We start from the raw sequence: 22,969 nt of genomic DNA, 5'->3' as shown, positions 1-22,969 counted from the left end.
CTTACATTCTAGTAATATTTTGACATTCTATATAGTATATTTAATGCCTGAAAAGATAATGTGATGAATCTAGTGCAAATATATCAAAATATGTACACTCAGGGATTTTTCCTATCTTTTTTTTTTGTTGTTTTTAAACACTAAGATTTTTTTCAAGTGTAGCTGGCATTCGGTTAGATAAAAGCCATATTATATACAGCTGTTGCCAGCTTTAACACTCTGAGTTTTCTGTAACCTAAAGTATGAGGGCAAAAAATTAACACCTAAATTATAATCTAAAATTTCCTTAAAACTAATCTTTGATTATTTTAATGTATTTTTTCTAACTGAAAGCTTCTTTTAAGAGAAGATCATTAGATGTATAAACTATAATTCTAAATCTATCACTTTTATTTCATAATTTAGATAGAAAAAAATCTGAGCACTATTTTTTACATTTTCTCAAATCTTTGCATGTTATAAACCTTCACCACTGCAGATTTTGCTGTTCTCTGATCTTTCATCTTAACACATTTCCAGCCCCAAATTTCACTTCAATCTCACCTCATCTCTCCATACTACATTAACCCCTGGCAATTGCCTTCCAAATGACCCCATTAAGCTGTAATTGCCTCAGCAGGCCTGCACTTTCGCTTGTAATTCTGTACCTCTCATCTCCCAGACGTTCTCTCAGCATCATTTCATGTTCTGGCTCCCTTCACTGAGCTCAGCTTATGACCTCGCTGCACCATGGCCGAAATGACTACTAAAAGCATAACAGAGACGGAATTCCATTACTTATTTTTAAAAGTTCTCTGGTGCCCTAATGTAATATTCTTTCGGGACTGTTGTCAAGGATACCAAGCACCGGCCATTAAAACCTTTTGTTTTCCAAGGCATTCCGTCTTTTATTAATAAATAAAGATAAAGATAATGTGCATCCAGCCGGTGGCAAGTCAGGGTATGTTTGCAATTTTCTCTCTCTATTCCATTCCAACCTTATTCCGTCCATAACGTTTGGGAAATACAGATAATAAAAAAAAAGCCTTTTAAAAATTCTCCATGTGCCCCATATGATCATAATAACCCCAAATAATATAGGTAAGAATTAATTAACATATATCCATAGCTTGAGAACCACTCCTTTTAAAATCTCATGTAAATTACATATTCACATTTAAGTAATCCAATGGAAACATTTATAATATTAGTTTAGAAACTAAATTTGCAATCACTCCACGTTAGAATGTCAATCTCTTATGGGTAAATGAAATTCCCAATGGACAATCTCAGAACAGTAGGACTAAATAACAAGGAAAACCTTGTTAAGTTCCCCCCAACTAAGCCTGTACATTTTAAGGAGGCCTGTCTTCACAAGGAAAAAAAAGGGGGAGAAATATCTTAGTATTTCAAGATTGGGAATTCAAATAAGTCAATCAAGCACTGTGTAAAGGTCAAATTTCTTTACCATGGAAACCAAAGAGAGTCTCAGAAAAACTCTCTACTAAGCTAGAGTTGACATAATAATACAAGGGCTGAATTTTATGCATAAGAAAAATTCCTTTCCCCACCCATTAACTAAAGATTTGGATCATATTTGAAATAAATTCAGAAAATGCAAAACTACCAAGCTCTCATGTAAGTAAAACAAGAAAACAAAACATCAGCAATAGAAAGCCTTTACAAAAACAAAAAAGGAAAAAAGAAGGCAAAGTTAACCAAACTGGGCATGGATGAAGCTAGCAAGCAAGTCTTCAAATGGCAGTTTGCACACTAAAGAACATGAGCAAATAACTCCATGGGGTTATCTTTACCTGCTTTATCCTAAACTTCAGCTGCTCTCTCCTGAAAATGATCTCTGTATTTCTCTTTCAATTTTCTCCTTGTAATGAACACTATTAAGCTAATATACTCCACTAAATGCCTCCAGAAAAATACTTTTTTAAAAAACAAAAGCTGTTTTCTGGACTAAACTACATTAAATGCAAAATGAAAACACCAGCTGTGTAGATTTTTCCTTACTGGAAGGCTGAGAAAGACTGAATTGAAAGGGGTGAATTATTTTATGCATGTAATAGTTCAGAAAACTGATATGATGTCAACATGAATGTGTTTTACAATAAAATGGGTGTCAAAGCCAGAATGGATTCACTGTCTCTGCAGACCAGAGCATAGCCACTGTTGCCTAGAATTGAGTAAAGTTGTCAACTGAACTGATGTTTAACTTCAGTAAGATGGCCTGAAAAAGAAGAGCTAGCACACGGAAAATTCTCTAAAGCAACTTTTTTTTTCTTTAAGAAATAGCTTATATGCATTGTTGGCTCACATCTGCAATCCTAGTTACTCAGGAGGCTGAAATCTAAAGACTGCAGTTCAAAGCCAGCAAAGGCTGGAAAGTCCAAGAGACTTTGATCTCCAATTAATCACCACAAAGTCGGAAGAAGAGCTGTGGCTCAAGTGGTAGAACATTAGCCTTGAGCAAAAATGCCCAGGGACAGCACCCAGGACCTGAGTTCAAGCCCTAGGATCAGCACAAAAAAAAAGGGGAAGGGAGGGAGGGGCTTATATTTCTTTTTTCTTTTCTTTTTCTTTTTTTTTTGGCCAGTCCTGGGGATTGTACTCAGGGCCTGAGCACTGTCCCTGGCTTCTTCTTGCTCAAGGCTAGCACTCTGCCACTTGAGCCACAGCGCCACTTCTGGCCATTTTCTGTATATGTGGTGCTGGGGAATCAAACCCAGGGCCTCATGCATACGAGGCAAACACTCTTGCCACTAGGCCATATCCCCAGCCCCGGGGCTTATATTTCTAACTCCATCTTTTTTCTTCTATTTATTGTGAAAATGATGTATAGAGAGGTTACAGTTTCATATGTTAGGCCTTGGGTACCAGTTCTTGTACTGTTTGTCTAACTCCATCTTAAGGAGGTCAGTTACTTCATCATTTGAAGAGAAAAGATAAATTGACACTTTATTAAAACATTAAAGATATTAATGTAACACTTCAAAATTAGAGTAAGATAAACTAAAATATTAGAAAATTCATGCTTTCTGAATTATAAATGTCTCATAAAATCATCTCATATCTCACGCAGAGTTTCATCTTTTACTCAAATTCTTCAGTAAGAATGCAACAAAAAGTTCACTAAAAAGCAAAATGTATGAGGTCAAACTATTTCTACAATTCCTGATTTAAAGTATCACATACTAAACCAATACTGCAGCTTACTAGAATATGCTTCTAAAATTAAAACCAACTCCAACATCTAAACTAGTTAAGAGACCAACTTAATCTCTCTGGATTCTTTAACTATTTCTACAATTCCTGATTTAAAGTATCACATACTAAACCAATACTGCAGCTTACTAGAATATGCTTCTAAAATTAAAACCAACTCCAACATCTAAACTAGTTAAGAGACCAACTTAATCTCTCTGGATTCTTTAACCAATACAATCAATTCTACCCACAGTAAAGTAAGCACGACCACCTCAAGAGCATTCAGAAGGCTAGAAACATGGCTCACATGGTAGAGTATTTGCCTATTAAACATGAAGCCCTGAATTCAATCCAAAAGCAAAATAAAACAAAGCAAAAAAAGGACTTTCTGAACAGAAGATTGGTGCACATACAGAGGAATTGCAAGCTCAAGACCAAAATAAGGCTTACAGTAAAACTAGACTCCAGAGATTTTTCTTTCCCTGTCTTCCCTTGTCACTAAACAAACTATAAGGTAAGACAATACTTCAGGGAAAAAACAGCAACGAGTAAGAAAAGTAGAGTGGTTATAAATGTCCTATTTCAATAGTTATATGCATAAAAGCCCAGCCATGCATTTCTCTAGTGCCTACCGTATCACAAGTCTGAGACAAAAACAAACAAACAAACAAAAAACATATCAAATCTCACAGGGTGCAAGATTAGCAAAACAGAAGACTAATGTACATTTCTCCTACCCCCACAAAACCAAGCACTATCAAATCAGATTACAAAATACTGCCATGAAATATAAACTTACAAAAATAAGAACACTGTAAATATCTGTTCCCATCAAATTATTTAAATATCTAAGGCAGTGAGTTTAGGGTTTAGATAAAATTTAGAAATTAAAATTAGAGTCCATGCTCTGCTACTTAATGACTCAGTGACCTGAGACAATTGATTAAACCTCTCTGGGACTTAGTTTCTTCAACTGGAAAATAAAAATAATCAAAATACAGTTGATGCATACAAAAATTATTAAGAATCTCTAAATCTCTAATAAATTATACAATAATTGTCTAAGATTCGAAAGAATGAAGGTCACACGTTTACTCTCATATGTGGACCCTAAACGTAAAATATAAACATTAACACATACATAAACACTCATATTTATATATGTGCTATGTGTATATAAAAAATGACTAAAGCACAGTATATTCATGTGTAAGACACTAAAGTGAAACCCATTTGAACAAGTAACATACTTTAACAAAATAAATATTAAGAAATTGAAACACGTCTTGGTGGGGTACAGGGATTAAAGGTTGAAGAACAGATGAATGGAGAGAAAGGAGGGGAAATATTGTCAAAATATTGTGTGAAAAAATGGAATAAAGAAATGTGCTGAGATTAGTTTGATTAGGAGGGTGGACAAAAGGAGAACGACCAAGGGAACAGTATGTACATAAATGAATATGTTAAAATAAAACCCTTTGTACAACTAACTGATGATCATTTTTTTTAAAGGGAAAGAAAAGAAAATGACTACATTATGAAAGGCAATCTACAGATTCGATGCAATCACCATAAAAGTTCTAATGTTGTTCTTCACAGAAATATGAAAATTGATTCTAAAATTCCTCTGGAAACACAAAAGACCTTGATTAGCCAATGGAATCCAGAACAAAGGAATACAAACTGTTTTGGAAGTATACTACAGAGCCATACTAATAAAAACTGCATTGTACTGGCACCAGAACAGACATCTACATCAGTGGAATGGACTCATTTTTTTAATCTGATTTTTTACAAAAGTGTCAAAACATGAACAGGAGAAAATATAAGTGTTTTCAACAGATTATGTAGGAAGATAGATTAATTTTGCCCAAACAAATCTTAATTCCTGATTAGTACTGTAACCATACTCCTTTTGTTTTCAGCCTTAAATACTACCATCATATAAAATTTCTAATCACAGTCAAGAATACTTGAGTCTATTTCCTGGATTGCAATCTTAACATGTCTGCATAAATATAACTTCTTTTAAAAAATAGCAATACAATTGGTTAGTTTTAGTCTATAGAAATCAGACAACTGAGTTTCTTTGGCAATATTATCAAAACAGTAACAACTTAAACAAGCAAATTATTCCACAAAGGAGGTACACTCTGGATTCAAACCTTACCTGTACTACCTTTATCATGTCCTTTTCATGGCAATTCAATTATAATGTGGTTTAAAAGAATAATAAAGACAAGAAACAGCCATGTAATATATTTTTTGTCCTTGAACCCCCACATATGCAACTTCCCAAAGGGCCATTTAGCATATCTTAAAACTGATATTTTAAGTAAAACAACAACAAAGCACATATTCATAATCTGACTTGTTGAATTGAAACTTCTTAAAACCAAATAAAATATTTCAACTTAAAAAAACTTGATTGAAAAAAATATAGAATACTGCTGTTATAAAATTATAGCCAACACAACAGGATCAAGGTGTTAGAAAATAAAATAAAATAAAAGGTCAAATCTTTGTTTTAAAGGGGATGAGGGACTTTCTCAGAAAGGGTATTTACCAGGGTTATCACCAGGGAGATTAAGTTTTAGGAGTCACTAATAAATTCCTAGAAGCAAATGTAATTAATAATATAAAGAGCTTAGGTCAGAAGAAATTATCAATGGATAAATTTTGCATATGATCAGAACAGTATTAAATAAACTCATGGTAAACAGCAGCTAAAGCAAAATTTTCAAACAACCCACTCAACCCATTCCCCAATACAGACATAAAAGATCTGTATTCTGAAAAGGTTTCTTTTAGAAAAAGGTGCTCCCATCTACAGAATTGTTTTTTTTTTCTAGAAGACAGTTTAAACTCCAGTATACTTATTTATCTTCACCATTTAAGATAAAAAGTTAAAAGTCCAGGCAGTGAGCATGAACAGCATAACAATCCCTCCTCTCCTGATATACATATTTACAAAGAGGCGTCTCAATTGCCCAGTGTCCAACATGCCAGCCACAGACCAAAAATGAGCACAAGATTGAAAAATAAAAGAATATATACTGGTCTTCTTAAAGACATTGCTTTATACAAAGAACCTTTTGCCCACAAAGATACTTTAAAATTGAATATAAATGTATTAGATTTCAGAAGTTCATTAGCTCAACTCCATAATAGGAAGGTCACTGGAAAGATAATCTTGAAGTATCTAAAAACTCACTTGCCAATGTTATCCCTTTTGTTCACCCTTTCCTTGGTCTTTCATTTCTTGAGGGCACACAATGTATGTACTTGAATGTTATATAATCATCTAAAACTAAACATGTCCAAAGCATCTTCCCTGTATGACTTCCTTGTATGACTCTGAAGAACTAGTAAGTCACTGTTTCCAAGCCTGGTAGGTGCCCGTAAATCTCTAGCTTTTGTCTCTCCTTGGGCTTACATTAAACCTTGCTAACTAATAATATAAAGAAGTTGCATTAGTTCTTTCAACACAGCCTACCTACTTGGTATCCAGGGCTTACACGTAGCCTCAACCCTTCACTTCCTAGAACACTGTTTTCTAGCTTTTATTTCATCCTTGGCAAAAAGCAGATAAGAATGTTATCAATAAAACTGACTTTTGTTAGCACCTACTATATATCAAGAATGTCTAATATATTTTATTTCTGAATTTAAATGTAAGGGTAGTGACTAGAAATATACACACTACATGGTTATTTCTTTATCTTTTCTCCCTTTCATATTTTGTCATTTCATTTGCTTGTGTTTTTGTGTTGGTACATAATATACCATAGCAGTCAGGTTTTCTCTATTTAATCTTATTCTCTAATTGAGCAGATATAAGAAGGACATTGATTTATTTGGTTTAAAGACTTGAACAAGCAAAAGACATTCCTAATTTGAAGAAGATTTTTATTTGCCATGTTGCCTCTAGCTTCATCAACCCTACAACAAAGTATGAGACTCAACAAATGCTCACCTCAAAAATACCATTTATACTAATTACATATCTAGCTGGGAATATGGCCTAGTGGCAAGAACGCTTGCTTCATATACATGAAGCCCTGGGTTCGATTCCCCAGCACCACAAATATAGAAAACGGCCAGAAGTGGCACTGTGGCTCAAGGGGTAGAGTGTTAGCCTTGAGCAAAAAGAAGCCAGGGACAGTGCTCAGGCCCTGAGTTCAAGACCCAGGACTGGAAAAAAAAAACTAATTACATATCTACTGAGTCCCTTCTGAATGCCAGACACTTAGCAGTATGCTTTCATACATAATTGCATTTAATTCTCATATATCATAAGAAATAAACACTTCAATTATCACCATTTTAGGAATTTAAAACAAAGACATGGAACAGTTATTAAAAATTACTTCTCAGGCTGGGAATATGGCCTAGTGGTAAAGTGCTCCCGTGGTAAAGTGCTCGCCTGGTATCCATGAAGCCCTGGGTTCAATTCCTCAGCACCACATATATAGAAAAAGCCGAAAGTGGCGCTATGGCTCAAGTGGTAGAGTGCTAGCCTTGAGCAAAAAGAAGCCAGGGACAGTGCTCACGCCCTGAATTCAAGCCCCAAGACTGGCAAAAAAACAAAACAAAAATTCCTTCTCCAAGGCAACCTATAGCTTGAAAGGAGTATATGCAAAATCAAAATGTATGTCTATGTCTTCAAAGCTCTCTTCTCAACAATTCCTTTTTTATGAGTGTTAAATTCCAGCAAAAGTCCCTCTCCATCTTAACTTGCTGTATCTTCACTTTTCTCTCTGAAATTTTTAGGATATTTTCCCCCCTTTGGAAAATATCTGTATCACTTTCTCTGGAAATTCTACCATTACCATAACATCCATTTCCTTCCTGCCTTCTAAATTCTACTTTGTTTTTTTTCCATCTTAAAATAAAATTCTTAAATTATTCTCATCTTCTAAAATCTTCCATACACTGATAAATTATACAACACTCTAGGCATTCACACACATTGAGACCAAAGGAGTATATTCTTAGGAGAGGAACACAAAAGTACAATGTCTATGTGCCTCTGATCATACATTATTTATTGAAATGAACTCCTGGAAATGGAAACAAGAGGATTTTTTTCTTCATTGGTATTTTCTTTTCTTTTTGTCTTGTTTGTTCATTTGTTTGGGAGGACAAGGGGAGGCACAGAAATGGAGTGGCAAAGGGTAAACAAACGCAGCAGTGGTACTCACTAGATTCTGTTGAAATGAACTATACAATTTGTGGGTAGGGACAGGAGGGAAAAACTGGGAGAGAGTGAAGCAAGGAGTGACATTTTCCAAAGAGAAATATTCTCTTTACCTAATTTATGTAACTCTAAACCCCTGTACATCATCTCTATAATACTGAAAGGAAAAAAAATCTTCCATACACTGTCATCTGAGCCTAAACAGTACCAGCCACCATTCCTGGCTTTTGTTCTTTCCAAATGTTTTATACAAAGACCTAGTATTATCTATATTTTTTGTCATTTGACATTAGCAGAAACCATTTTAATCTACTGAAAGACAAAGAACAGCCAAGTTGCAACACTAGCAATCAACTAGCAATTGCATTCATGCAGATATAACTTAAGTTACATTCCTAAGAACATGATTTGGCAGGAGAATTTTCACATTTGTGTAAAGTACATCTTCCTATCATTTCCTACTTATACCCCAACTCTTAGTCTACACCAAAATACACCCAAGTTCCTGTTGATATCAAATTGCTGCTTACCAAGTAGCTACATATCTATTGTACAAAGTGGTATTAGAAGATAAAGGGGAAAGAAGGAAAGAAAACAGGATGGGAATCTGTTTCTTCATAGTACCAAAAGCAAGGTATTGGGGCTGGGGATATAGCCTAGTGGCAAGAGTGCCTGCCTCGGATACACAAGGCCCTAGGTTCGATTCCCCAGCACCACATATACAGAAAACGGCCAGAAGCGGCGCTGTGGCTCAAGTGGCAGAGTGCTAGCCTTGAGCGGGAAGAAGCCAGGGACAGTGCTCAGGCCCTGAGTCCAAGGCCCAGGACTGGGCAAAAAAAAAGCAAGGTATTGACCCTGCTGTTGAAAGTATTCCTGTCTACCATTTCAACAAAGTGGTGCAGAAATGCAACCTTTAATTGCCAGCTATGTGAAAATCAAATAAAAAAAATGAAGATTTTAAAGATCTTAACTATTTGGGAAAGTAAATTACAGTACAGTTCTAGATGTTTATTAACTTAGGTTACTACAGTTTAGATTCCTCTTCAAAAGTACATGTTCATTTGATATCTTTAATATAAGGTCGCACATTTCAATATGCAAACAGTATCTTCCCTATTACTACTCCAATCACCTTTTTCTCCACAGGCAAACAGTGCCACATGTACCTAGTGTATTACCCCAAACATATTTTATGTAGATACATACATATACATATTTATATTGTTCCTATTTTCTTACTCCAGATATTTAATACATACACCATTCTGTATCTTAACTTCCAGATTTACCATATCTTACAAACTATTTGTTATATTTTATACAGTGCTTCCTCACTCTCATTGGAAGGCTGAATATATTATTACATTGAATAGCAGTAACTACTTAACCAAGCCTTTACTAATGAATATTTAGGTTACTACCAAGCTCATGCTCTTTTAACAATGCTAGACGCACCCTTAAAAACAGCAAACGTCTCTCACATGCAAATATAAAGGCTAATTTCAGGAATTTGTAATGAATGGATTATAAACATTCAAAATTGATAGATATTGACAAACTTACTTCAAAGAAAGGCTGTAGCAATTTACATTCTCAGCAGCAATTATGAGTCTCTATACTATGTTCTATCACATTGTTACAGTCTTTTAATTGTATATTGTTCTGGTGTTATCTTTTTAAACAAAGTTGCTATGTGGCCCAGTCTAGCCTCCTGATTCCCTGCCTCAACCTAGAGTTTGCCTGACTTACATGGCTATATTTTTTTTTAATCTTTGCCAATTTGCTGGATTAAAAACATGTCAACTCACAACTGTGTTACTCTCTATTTGAATCTTTAAAAAATCAACACAATAAACCAGGCACTAGTGGCTCATACCTGTAATCCTGGCTACTCAGGAGGCTGAGATCTGAGGATCATGGTTCAAAGCCCAAGCAGGAAAGTCCATGAGACTCTTACCACCAATTAACCACCAAAAAACCAGAAGTGGAACTGTGGTTCAAAAGTGGTAGATCACTAGCTTTGAGCCAAAAAACACAAGGACAACACTCAGGCCCTAAGTTCAAGCCCCAGGATCAAAAAAAAAAGTAAAAAGTCAACAGAAAATAAGGATTAAGTGTGGCTCTTGGGCCATCCAGGCTCTATCATGTTTTGGGGGCTATATAACATAGTACAGATTATTTAACTTGTATCCACTTTCCTTATGTCAAATGGGAATAAGGACATTCCAATTTCAACCATTCCTGTGAAAATTAGATGAGTTGATAATATACAAAGTATGTAAATTTATGGCTGGCACCTAGTGAGCAATAAGTGGCTCTGACTTTTTATCTTATTTCACAGTAAGATTGGACTTTTTCACCTTCACATGTTTAAGAACTATTTCTGTTGCATTTTCTTCTGTTTGAGGGCTTTTGTTATCATTTTCCATATTTTATTGGCTTATAATTAAGAATCTACAAGTATATGAATATTAAGAAAAACAAAATGCTCATAGAAAAAAGGCAAAAGATGTAAATATATCAAACACAAAAAAGTAAAAACAACTATAAGTCTTGGCCACTATCACACCAATTTATCTTCTTAAAAATGTGCTGTTCGGGGCTGGGGATATGGCCTAGTGGCAAGAGTGCTTGCCTTGTATACATGAAGCCCTGGGTTCAATTCCCCAGCACCACATATACAGAAAACGGCCAGAAGTGGCGCTATGGCTCAAGTGGCAGAGTGCAAGCCTTGAGCAAACAGAAGCCAGGGACAGTGCTCAGGCCCTGAGTCCAAGCCCCAGGACTGCCCCCCCCCTCAAAAAAAATGTGCTGTTCCCTCATTTCCTCTTTGACTACCTTTCTCAATCTCAGCTCATATTTTTCCTTCTCATAAGAATCTTCGAATCTTCCAGGACTTTTTCTAAAATCTTCCCTTACCCAAGTCATATTTCACAACATATATCATGCCCTGAAATTATTCTGTTTATTGTCTGTCTCTCTATACTTAATTGTATGATCTTTGAGGGCAACATACTTGTCAGCCAGGTTTACTGCTGTAAACCCAGCACATGGAAGAATAACTGGCTCAAAAAGAAGAGGAAGAAGAAGAAAAGAAGAGGAAAGAGGAGAAAGGAAGAGGAAGGAGGAGGGAGGAGGGAGGGATAAAGGAGGAGGAAGGAAGAGAAGGAGGAGGGAGGGGGGGAGGAGTTGTTGTTTATCCAACTCAGGATAGTGTTAAAAAATAAACTGAAATTGGAACCCTCATATACTGCAGATAGGAATATAAAATGGTACAGCCACTTTGGAAAAAAATTCTGGCAGCTACTCTTATGTTAATCTAATATGGATTTATCATATGACCCATCACTTTCATTTGAAAATATAGTCTAAAGAAAACAAAAATCATGTTAAAATAAAAAATTATATGTGAATATTCAGAAAGAAGCTACTCAAAATAAGCCAAAAAGTACAACTCAAATATTTGTAGACTGATGAATAGGAATATCATTCTAAGGAAAATTAATCTTCAATAAAAAGAAATTAAGTACTGATATATTCCAAAGCATGGAAGATCCATGAAAACAGTATGCTACATAAAAAGAAGCCCATCACAAAAGATTGACTATATGTTATATGATTCCATTGATATGAAATGTCAAGAACAGGTAAATCTAAAGAGACAGAAAATAAATTAGTGATTGCCTAGGGCTACAGAAGGAGAGGAGGACAGAGAGGAAATGGGCACTGACTGTTAGTAGATATGGGGTTTGTTTGTGAGAGGAGGGGTGATGAAAATGCCATAAAATGGCTTGCTATGATTTCACATTCCCCAATAAAGCAGTTACTTAAAAAAAAAAAAAAAAAAAAAAAAAAGAGTTAAGGCTGGGAACTGTTGGCTCATGCTTGTAATCCTTGCTACTCGGGAGGCTGGGATCTGAGGATTGCAGTTCAAAGCCAGCCCAGGCAGGAGTCTGTGAGACTCTTATCTCCACTTAACCTCCAGAAAACCGGACATGGCTCAAGTGTTAGAGCACTAGCCTTCAGCTGAAGAGTTTGCCCAGGCCCAGAGTTCAAGCCCCACAATCGGGGGTGGGGGAGGACAATAAGAAAAGGAAGACAAAAAATACCTTTCTTTGAACTGCTAAAACCTTTCTATTTATTGACTTCAAGAATTACCAGTTCACCCAGTGCTTATAATTCTACCTACTGAGAAGGCTGAGAGATCTGAGAATCATGATTCAAAGCCAGTCTGGGCAGGAAAGTCCCTGAGATTCTTATCTCCACTTGGCCAGCAAAATGAGCATGGAGCTGTGGCTCAAGTGGTAGAGTGCTAGCATTAAGCACAAGGATAGTGCCTAGGTGCTGAGTTCAAGCACCAGGACCAGGACCAAAAACAAACAACAACAAAAAAAAACATTCCATAGATAATCTATTTCATTTCCTTTTTAGTCTACAAAAATAGACCCTGATCCAGAATGATAAAACATTTGCCTTATTGTCCTTTAGCCAAAATTCTCTTTAAATATCTTGCCTTTAGCAAATGTGGGCATAAAACTGTTTCTTTGGACTAATGCTAAGACATGGCAGGACACGAGGAAAAGCACAAGTTTTCATTTCTGAGTTAAACAGTGTTGAGTGAAGCTAGCAAGCAAGACCACATTCTAACTGCAACATTATTCTGGTTCTTAACCAGTAATTTAGAATTCACACATATTTTACAGTAGTGCAATGTATAATTCTTTCATCTGTAATTTTTGTTCATCATTATTCTCAAAGTTATTATTGTGATTGTTATTGTTACTATAAAGGAGATGTACAGAGGGGTTGCCATTTCATAAGTCTGGAAAAGAGTATGTTTCTTTTTGGACAATGTCACCCTTCCCTTACTCTCTCTCATTTTTTTCGTTCCCATCCCTACCCACAAGCTGTATAGTTCATTGTTAACACAGTGTCTACTGAGTACCGCTGCTAAATTTCATTCTCAAAATTTTAAGTTACCCTTTAAATAACTGAAAACCTTTTGGATATGGCCTATATTGAGTGTGTTTTAAGAGCATTAAGAGTTTTTAAAATGAATAAAATTCATTTTATTCATTGAATAAAACTTTTTGAAGTGTTCTGTAAGTCACCTTTGAGAGAAATCAACTTTAGAATGTAAATACAGTGCAAATAGGAAAGGCTCAGAACTTGAACTTAGCTACACCTCAGTCTCACTCCAAATCTATCACTTATCATCCATGAAATCTTAGGCAAGTTAGCGAACTTTGCTAATCAAAAACTTTCACCTATAGATTAGGATAATACAAATTTATGGTGGTATTTTGAGGATTCAGCAAGCCGATGTAGTATTTCTTTCATTACTATTACATTCATAGCATATTTCAAGAATTTAATATAAATTTCTTCCTATTTCTTCCCTTCACTAATCATACATTTTAATAAGTACTTGTTGCAAGGATAAGGTTCAAATGAAATTTCCCTTAAGCCAATTTGCATGCTAAAACATCACAAAATTATTATCATTCAGCAATTAAAATTACACAGATCATGCCAAGCATGCTGACTAATGACTGCAACCCTAGCTACTCAGGAGACAAGAGATCCAGAAGATTTGCAGTTCACGGCCAACCTGGACAAATAATCCATAGGTCTAACTCAAACAGTAAGTGCTAGGCATCGTGGTAAACATTTGCCATTCCAACTTCATGGGGAGCATAAAAAGGATGCATAGGCCAGCTTTTGGCATAAATGCAAGACTCTACCTGAAACGTGATTAAAGCAAAATGGGTTATAAGTATTGAAGTGGTAAAAGGCCTGTTTAGCAAGTTCAAGTACAAACCCGAGGACCACCTTATAATATGTATGTACATATGTGTATACACACATTACACAGATCCTAGAAATAAGAACATAACAGTGCAGATGTTTTCAGAACTGACAAAATTCCCTCATTAACCTACACAGAATAATCAGGTAAAAACAAGCCCAGAAATGCATGAAAATAACAGAGTTCCCCCTCCTTCAAGCCCCAGAGCATGGATAGGTATGGTACCAAGCATCTAGTGACGCCTAGGATCCATTATCAGCAGCTTCCTGCAGTGATGATAGCAAAAGAGAGGTATAAATAAGTACTAAGAGATATACATAGAACCCAGAATTCACAAAAATAATAATGCTGAAGAGGAAAAAAAATCAACACTACATGGGATCTTGGCAAATTATTTTACAAACTACTAATGAGATGGAAAGGCCATTCAAGCACCACTTTATGGAAGAATATCCTGAAAACTGACATTAAATTACACAACTATCAATTGACATCAGAATATATATTTAGTACATTCTCAGTAAAATATAATCCAGGACCCTACAACAAAAAATACAAATATTTCGATCCATAAACTACAGTTATTTGCAATTATTTTAGACATAATATAAAACAAAGCAAATAATTGTGTACATTAGAAGTAGGGGTGTGGCTCAAGTGGTAGAACACTAGCCTTGAGCAAAAGAAGCTCAGGTACAGTACCCAGGCCCTGAGTTCAAGCCCCACAACCAAAAAACAAAGCAAAACAAATAACTGTGTAAATTTTGTTAGAAATCAAATTATATGAATGATACTAGTGTGAAAGGAGAGGTGAAAGAATAAACTCTAAGAAGTTAGGTAATATTCTATAATCTTAACTTTCAATTAAAATTATCGATATGAACTCATTTTTCTCTTTCCCAGAAAAAAAATTCTAATAAAAATAAGTACCCTTTTAACCCATATTGTGATCTGCATACATCATTCTTCAATAAAAAAGAACTGAAGCTCTTTGGAGGAATGAATGATTTCAAGCCTAGTACAGTTAATGTACAAGATGAGGCTGGTGTATTTTGTTGTGCCATAAAGTAAGACGCTATAAGAGTTAATAATGGAGCCTTGTCAAAAGGACACAGGAGCAAACTTGGAAGGGGTCCCTACTGGGCAAATATGAGATAATCTCAGCACCAAAAAGTATAATGCATCTGATTAAAACTCATGGCACAGACAAAAAGCCAAGACTTCATAATAACTACTAAAAAAGAGACAAAAAAAGGAAACAAATCAAATATTATACACCACTGGAGGATACTAATGTACTACCTCATTACTCTGAAAATTGATAATTAAAGGGAAAGAATTAAACATTTTATATTGCCATTCAGTATGAATTGTATTTCAGGGTAATCATAAAGCCCTAGTAAGACAGAATAAAGCTCCTTTAAAGAGTTCTGGCTAATAAATGCAGAAAGAATATAATTGGAAATTACCATTTTCAACCCCTAAGAAATTCAGTAATTCAAGCACTGATTACCCATGGATGGCAAAACCATTAGGTGAAAATCATTAGGAGAAGGAACTTCATAATAAAGTGATCAGACTGGAACTACCAAAACCCACTAATCAGTTTTACCAAGACAACCAAAGGTTGTAGGTGATTTTATATAACATAAATCTAATCAAGCCTTAAGCTCAACTTTCAGTATCTATAAGAAACTCAAGATATAGAGGCATAAATTAAGTAACATCAGCAAAACCAGAATATAGGCCATTCTGTAGAAAAACCATCTAAAGACATGTAGAAAAGTGAGTGGATAAGAGTATATTCGAAATCGGTCTTATGTGAGACAACAGAGTCATAACCAAATATGGTAAGAGGGCATGTTTGGATACTGATTCTAACAATTCAACTATCAAAAAATATATGTTAGGGCTGGGGATATAGCCTAGCGGCAAGAGTGCCTGCCTCGGATACACGAGGCCCTAGGTTCGATTCCCCAGCACCACATATACAGAAAACGGCCAGAAGCGGTGCTGTGGCTCAAGTGGCAGAGTGCTAGCCTTGAGCGGGAAGAAGCCAGGGACAGTGCTCAGGCCCTGAGTCCAAGGCCCAGGACTGGCAAAAAAAAAAAAAATATATATATATATATATATATATGTTAGTCTATTAGAGAATCCAAATATATATCAAATATTAGATGATATAAAGAAAGTCTATTAGCTGAAGAAGTTGTTAATTTCGTGAGCTATGACAATGAAACTAATATACAAAATAGGAGATGCCTTGTTTCAAAAGGCAAATCCCTATTTAGGGGTTAAATTACAGTGTCTACAGTATACTTCAAATATTCTATCAGAAAAAGTGTGAAGCGATACAAACAAGTATTAAAGATTGAAGGTGATGAAGGTTGATTATGTAGGTGGGTCACTGCATTCTCTACTTCTTTATATATTAGAAAATTTTATACATACAAACAAATTAACAAAAGCAAAACAAAAAAAACATGAGCACTAAAATCTGACTGATAGGATTGAAAATTAATGCTACTACTTATAAGTCACATAAACTTGAACAAATTATTTAACTTCTCCAAGAGGGTTCTCTTCTATCAAATGGGAAAAAGAATACTCCACTTGTTAAGTTTGAATGAGATAATACAAAGACACCAGACAAACTGTGTCTAGAACATAAAGAGCACATTAAATGTATTATCAACATTGCTGTTATTGTTGTTGTTGTAAAAGAGGTTATAGCAAAGGCTTCTGTGTAAGTAAAAAAAAGTTTTTTTTCACAAAACTTTCATTTTCAGAGGCTCCATAAATTTACAAATACAAAACACCTGGTAAGTTACCTTTACTATCAGCACTTTGAAAATTATTAAACACAAAACATTACAAAGGTCACATGTTTAAATTTTTATGCTATCTTCAATAAAACTTTACAGACATAAATGATAGCGAATATCTTATCTATAATTCTTCATAGTTGGGCTTTAAATTTAAATTTTCTTGAAAATGATACACAAGGGGTTAGAAATGTCAGTCAGCAGGGCAGTACTTGCCTAGCATGCATAAGAATCTGGACTCCATCTTTAGTACTTCATCCCCTTCCCCACACATACACAAAAAATATATATAAGAGAAATTATGTAGCTAATAGCAAATAAACATGCAGTGTAATCTTTTTTCAAACTAAAAGAAATGCTTTTCAAGTTTCTAAGAAAATAGGTGACTGTTCACATTACATGTTTTACTTAACACAAAATATCCCTTCTGTAAATAAAGAAAAAATGTACTAAAGTCTACAGAGCCCGCACAACTGATAAATTCTTCCCTTCACTTTTAATCAGGCTTCCTGTTCTAAGAGCTCAGCAGACAGTGACGCGAGACACTGCCTCCCAACTTCGGTTCACCTTTGCAGTTCCACAAGGGACACCATGTCAAGATTGTTCAGCTTTTTTGATGAGTGCTGCGTGAGTAACTAATGTGTAAATGCAGATATGTATAGAAAGCAGTTTTGACAGTGATGTATTGCAACTGGTTCCAGATGTCGGTAAGGGATGCTTGGCCAGGCATCTGGGGCTCCACTGCCACAGAAAAGCGCCAGGACCAAGCCAGTCTTCAAAACACCATGGCACTTTAACTTCAATTAAAATCTTCTTAAAACAATTATGTTGTTTCTCTTCTTTCAAGACATTATAGTATTCTCCTGCTTTGCTGTTTATTTGTTTTAATCTGAGGAAAAGAATGTTTGAAAATTATAATTTTCAAAGGAAAACTTCAAAGTAAACTCGTAGCATATTAAAAATTAAGGATATATTAATCTTCTATAATGAGATTTTTAACTAAGTTACACTAAAACATGAATATATACAAAAATGTAAGCAGTCTCTGAATGGGAAAGTAATGGTTGAGAAAATTCATCTAGTACTAGAATTCCAAAGCAAAAGTATCATTATTAATATAACACATATAAGAATTTTAAGTCAAATCATCAAACTTGTTTTCTCTTTACTGTCTACAAACTTGACATGCATATATGAAAGAATATGCCAGTTACAGGGACTTCAGGAACCAAATGACAAATTTTGTAATGACATATTTCTAAAACTGACAAGTATGTGATTAAATGGAACTGGTTAATAATAAAATAAAAGATATATAATAAAAATATAATAAAAATAAAATATGAATAAGTGAAATTTGTGTACTAGTTAATGAAATGCAAAAGGAAGTTTGCAAGTATATACAAGTATATAAACATAATGAAGTGAAAGTACATTATCACAATCATGTAACGAATAGTCTAACCTTTAAAATTGATAAAGTTGCACTTTCTACATGAAAAAGGTTGTATCACAGCTCTAATATAAGCATTTGGCCTAATGGGAATTTTTTCAAACAACCTGTCTGTTTCCCTCCTCTTTCAGTACCAAACTCCCAGGTCCAATCAAAAAAATTCTCAGGGGATCACCTACAGCTACATTCTCACCATGTGGTTGGATATAAAGCATTTCTCATTGATCAAGGGAACTGCAGAAAGCATGAGTTCTATTTATCCTAGAACAAAGAAAGTGACTTAGGATAGTGATTTTCAGTATTTCAAAAGGCTTGGAAATACTTTTAATAGAAATAAGAGCAAATTAATCAGCCAGAATAATGTTTAGAGCCATGCTCCTTCTAATTTCTTAATAAATCGAACACTTCAAATACAAATATAAAACTTTTAACCTATGACTGAAACTTGTAATCAATAATATCCTATTATAAATAAATTGTCTAACTATAGTCTCAAATTATTATGCTTGTACTGGGACAACTTGAAATGCTAAATGAGGATCAAGATTAGTTTTTAATACTGACTAATTCTATTTTTCCCTATGGGTCATCAAATTTATTTCTAACCTTGTATTTAAATTATCAGCCACTAAAATTTTATGACTGGCTTGGAATACATTACAGAATGGTGCTAGATAGCAGTAGATCTATGAAGTATGCATTGCTAGCCCCTTTTACAAGATTTTGTTATGAAAAATCATCATTATGGTTTAGTTTAGTCCAACTTAAATGTGATAGCTTTGGTTCCTAAAAATGAGGTTTAGCAAGTAAAATCACAGTTTATATAGCATCTCCACATGAACTATTAATAAGTAAAATCAGGAAAAATGAATCTGCATAATTCCATTATACATATAGGGGAATGGGGGAAGGTCAGTCGTGAGACTTGAAATTGGGGCATGGGAACTATCCCTGCATTCTTTTTGCCCAATACTAGTGCTTACCAACTGAGCCACAGTGGCACTTCCAGTTTTCTGGTGGTTAATTGGAGATAAAAAGTCTCACAGACTTTCCTGCCTGTACTGGCTAGAATCAGAAGCATGAGCTAGTAGCACATGGCATGTGTATGTATATATACATACACACACATACATACATTCAAAACAAATATAGATATATACATACAGGTACATAGATATATTCAAAACAAATATAGATATATAGAGAGATTCAAAACGAAATGGACCAGTAAAAATATGATGCAACTAATTTAGCTAAATAAATTTTGCACTTATCTCGTCAATTTTATTACTAACTCTAGACAGTAAGGCAGTACTTCCAAAATAGCAAGACACAAACTACTGCAACTAACAAAAGTTTAAATAAAAATTGCCAATATCTATATCTAGCATATAAGGGCAAAACTAGGTCACTTTAGTCTCTGATTCTTGAAAAGTAAGTATGTATTCCCAGAATATGGGTTTGTGTCAAATATTCTCATTGCTCTAGCAACAAAAATTAGTAAAACCACTTAGAAAACCAATTTTGGCAACATCAAGTTGGATATACACAAAACTAGAACTAGATAATTCGATTTCTAATTTAACACCTTGGAGAAAAATTCTTACATATGGAAAAGAACATACAAACAAGCACAATGATTATAGTAAAACTTTTTAAACAACTTAAGTATCTTCAACAGTGAAATGAATGTTAAGTCCATTTGCATAGTGGAACACTAACAAGTAATTAAAACAAATGAAATTAATTTATAGTATCAAACTAAGTACACTTATGAAAACTATAGTGTGTGAAAAGATCAGCTGCAAAACCCCAATATATACAGAATATGTCCTACATATTAATGTCAATGTCAAAAACACTAACCATACATTATTTATAAACTAACATATACAACAGAAACTTTTCAAAAAAATCAGATGAGGGCTGGGGATATAGCCTAGTGGCAAGAGTGCCTGCCTCGGATACAGGAGGCCCTAGGTTCGATTCCCCAGCACCACATATACAGAAAACGGCCAGAAGTGGCGCTGTGGCTCAAGTGGCAGAGTGCTAGCCTTGAGCGGGAAGAAGCCAGGGACAGTGCTCAGGCCCTGAGTCCAAGCCCCAGGACTGGCCAAAAAAAAAAAAAAAAAAAAAAAAATCAGATGAGAAGAATATGGACCAACTGTAGGATATCACTCTTTTTTTTATAGATAGAAAAGTCTGTAATCTAAAGGAATAGAGAGAGCATCTTCAATTATTTGAACCTGAGTGCTTTAAAAGAAAATACTTAAGCAGATACAGCAAAATGTTAATACTAAATTTAATAATACAGATTATGTTTGAAATACTTAAGAATAAAAACTAAAATGTAAAAATTCCATATACCCTAATGACCCTTTTCTTCAAAATTACCACCAATAATGCATTCAAATATATTCATTTGTACATCATATAATTTTGTTAGGTTGAAAATTATGTCCAAAATTGAAGGAAAGAGGAAATCTACTCTTCTCAATAATGTTTCATCACAGTAGGTTGAAATGCCTAATACAGAGTACTGCTATTTCTGTTGTTGTTTGTAGCATTCATCAAAAATTTTTTATATATTTTAAAGAAAAAAATATGCCCTATTTCATTCATGTGGTGGGGGGAGGGGGAGGGGCAAGCCCAAGGCTTCAATTCAGGGCCTGGGTAGCCATCCCTGAGCTTTTCTGCTCAAGGCTAGTGCTCTACTACTTGAGCCACTTCTGATTTTGGAAGCTAATTGGAGATAAAAGTTTCATGGACTTTTCTTCCTGGGCTAGCTTCAAACCACAATCTCAGCCTCCTGAGTAGCTAGGATTACAGGCATGAGTTCCTGGTACTGATGCCTGTAATCCTATATATTTTATATGTTTAAAATACATAAAATATGTATAAAAATATACTTATATATTTGTTTACATATTTGTATATTATAGTAAAACATATAGTATATAACCCTGTATATTTTATATGTTTAAAGAATAATTTCTTTAAATTTAATTTCTTAAGCTATGGCTCAAGTGATAGAGTGTCAGCCTTATGGGAAAAAAAAGAAAAGACAAAAAAACTCAGGGACAATGTCTAGGCCTTGAGTTCAAGCCCCATAACCCACCCCCTACATACACACACACACATCCAAAAATGTTACCCGACTACCAATGACCAAGCATTACTTAGTAGATACTCCAGATAAGTTATAGTTACTAAGCACTTTAAATTCGAATTTCAAGAAAAAAAACAGTTTTTGGTGTATTTTTATTCAAATAAAGGATCTTATATTTGAAAAAATTGAGCCATGAAAAGTTTTAAGGCAGGTAAAAAAATCATTCCCAGAAAAAACTTAGGTAATATCACAGTAAATAAAAAGACTTATTAAGCTACAATTTCTGTGCACTATATTCAATTCTAGAAGTTTTTTCCTGGAATTAAATGTTCTACCTTAACTTTAAGAAGTAAATACTAACATCATTTGTCTTTCTCATTCAAAAATATTATGCTAGAATTCAACTGGTTGAAAACCGACACCCACAGCTAACATCTATAAAGTTTCTTCCAAAAGTTTACAGAATTCCAGGACATTTTAAGAAAGTATCCAGACTAGATTCCTAAACTAAAGGAAGGTACTACATTAAGTTTAGTAATACCAAAATCATAATTAATTCTCTAAATATCAATGTTGAGAATGAAGAATGGCCAACATAAAAGAATGACAAACAGGGGCTGGGGATATGGCCTAGTGGCAAGAGAGCTTGCCTCGTATACATGAGGCCCTGGGTTCGATTCCCCAGCACCACATATACAGAAAACGGCCAGAAGTGGCGCTGTGGCTCAAGTGGCAGAGTGCTAGCCTTGAGCAAAAGGAAGCCAGGGACAGTGCTCAGGCCCTGAGTCCAAGGCCCAGGACTGGCAAAAGAAAAAAGAAAAAAAAGAATGACAAACAGTTCAAGCTGGGTCTTCACACAGATAAAAGCACATCTAGCAATGCTGTCCATTAGTTTTAAGTGCTGAGCAATAATCTTATCTTTTTATCTGAAAATAAGTGAAGTTTGCTACACCTTTTAAAAAAAGAAAGAGAGCTGGGAATATGGCCTAGTGGCAAGAGTGCTTGCCTCGTATACATGAAGCCCTGGGTACGATTCCCCAGCACCCCATGTATAGAAAATGGCCAGAAGTGGCACTGTGGCTCAAGTGGCAGAGGGCTAGCCTTGAGCAAAAAGAAGCCAGGGACAGTTCTCTGGCCTTGAGTCCAAGCCACAGTATTTGCAAAAATAAAAATAAAAGGTGGGGGGGGGGGGAAGCTGGGAATATGGCCTAGTGGCAAGAGTGCTTGCCTTCCATACATGAAGTCCCTGGTTTGATTCCCCAGCACCACATATATAGAAAATGGCCAGAAGTGGCGCTGTGGCTCAAGTGGCAGCGTGCTAGCTTTGAGCAAAAAGAAGCCAGGGACCTTGTTCAGGCCCTGAGTCCAAGGCCCAGGA

At 35.0% G+C, this 22,969-nt stretch overlaps 1 protein-coding gene and 1 long non-coding RNA gene across 4 annotated transcripts in view; both read right to left on the bottom strand.

The window, feature by feature from the left end:
* The window catches only part of Pbx3 (PBX homeobox 3), a 223,929-nt gene that overhangs the window by 129,094 nt on the left and 71,866 nt on the right, over positions 1–22,969 (bottom strand). The window lies entirely within an intron of this gene.
* On the bottom strand, positions 6,931–8,252 carry LOC125349086. The gene is made up of 3 exons (XR_007210450.1): positions 7,789–8,252; positions 7,420–7,564; positions 6,931–7,206 (listed from the first exon to the last, which is right to left on the bottom strand). It is a non-coding gene; the product is annotated as an uncharacterized LOC125349086 (long non-coding RNA).

The sequence above is a fragment of the Perognathus longimembris genome, chromosome 1 (genome assembly GCF_023159225.1).
Source record: "Perognathus longimembris pacificus isolate PPM17 chromosome 1, ASM2315922v1, whole genome shotgun sequence".
Taxonomy (NCBI): domain Eukaryota; kingdom Metazoa; phylum Chordata; class Mammalia; order Rodentia; family Heteromyidae; genus Perognathus; species Perognathus longimembris.
Note: the sequence above shows the minus strand (reverse complement) of the source record. Positions and strands in the feature narration are given on the sequence as shown.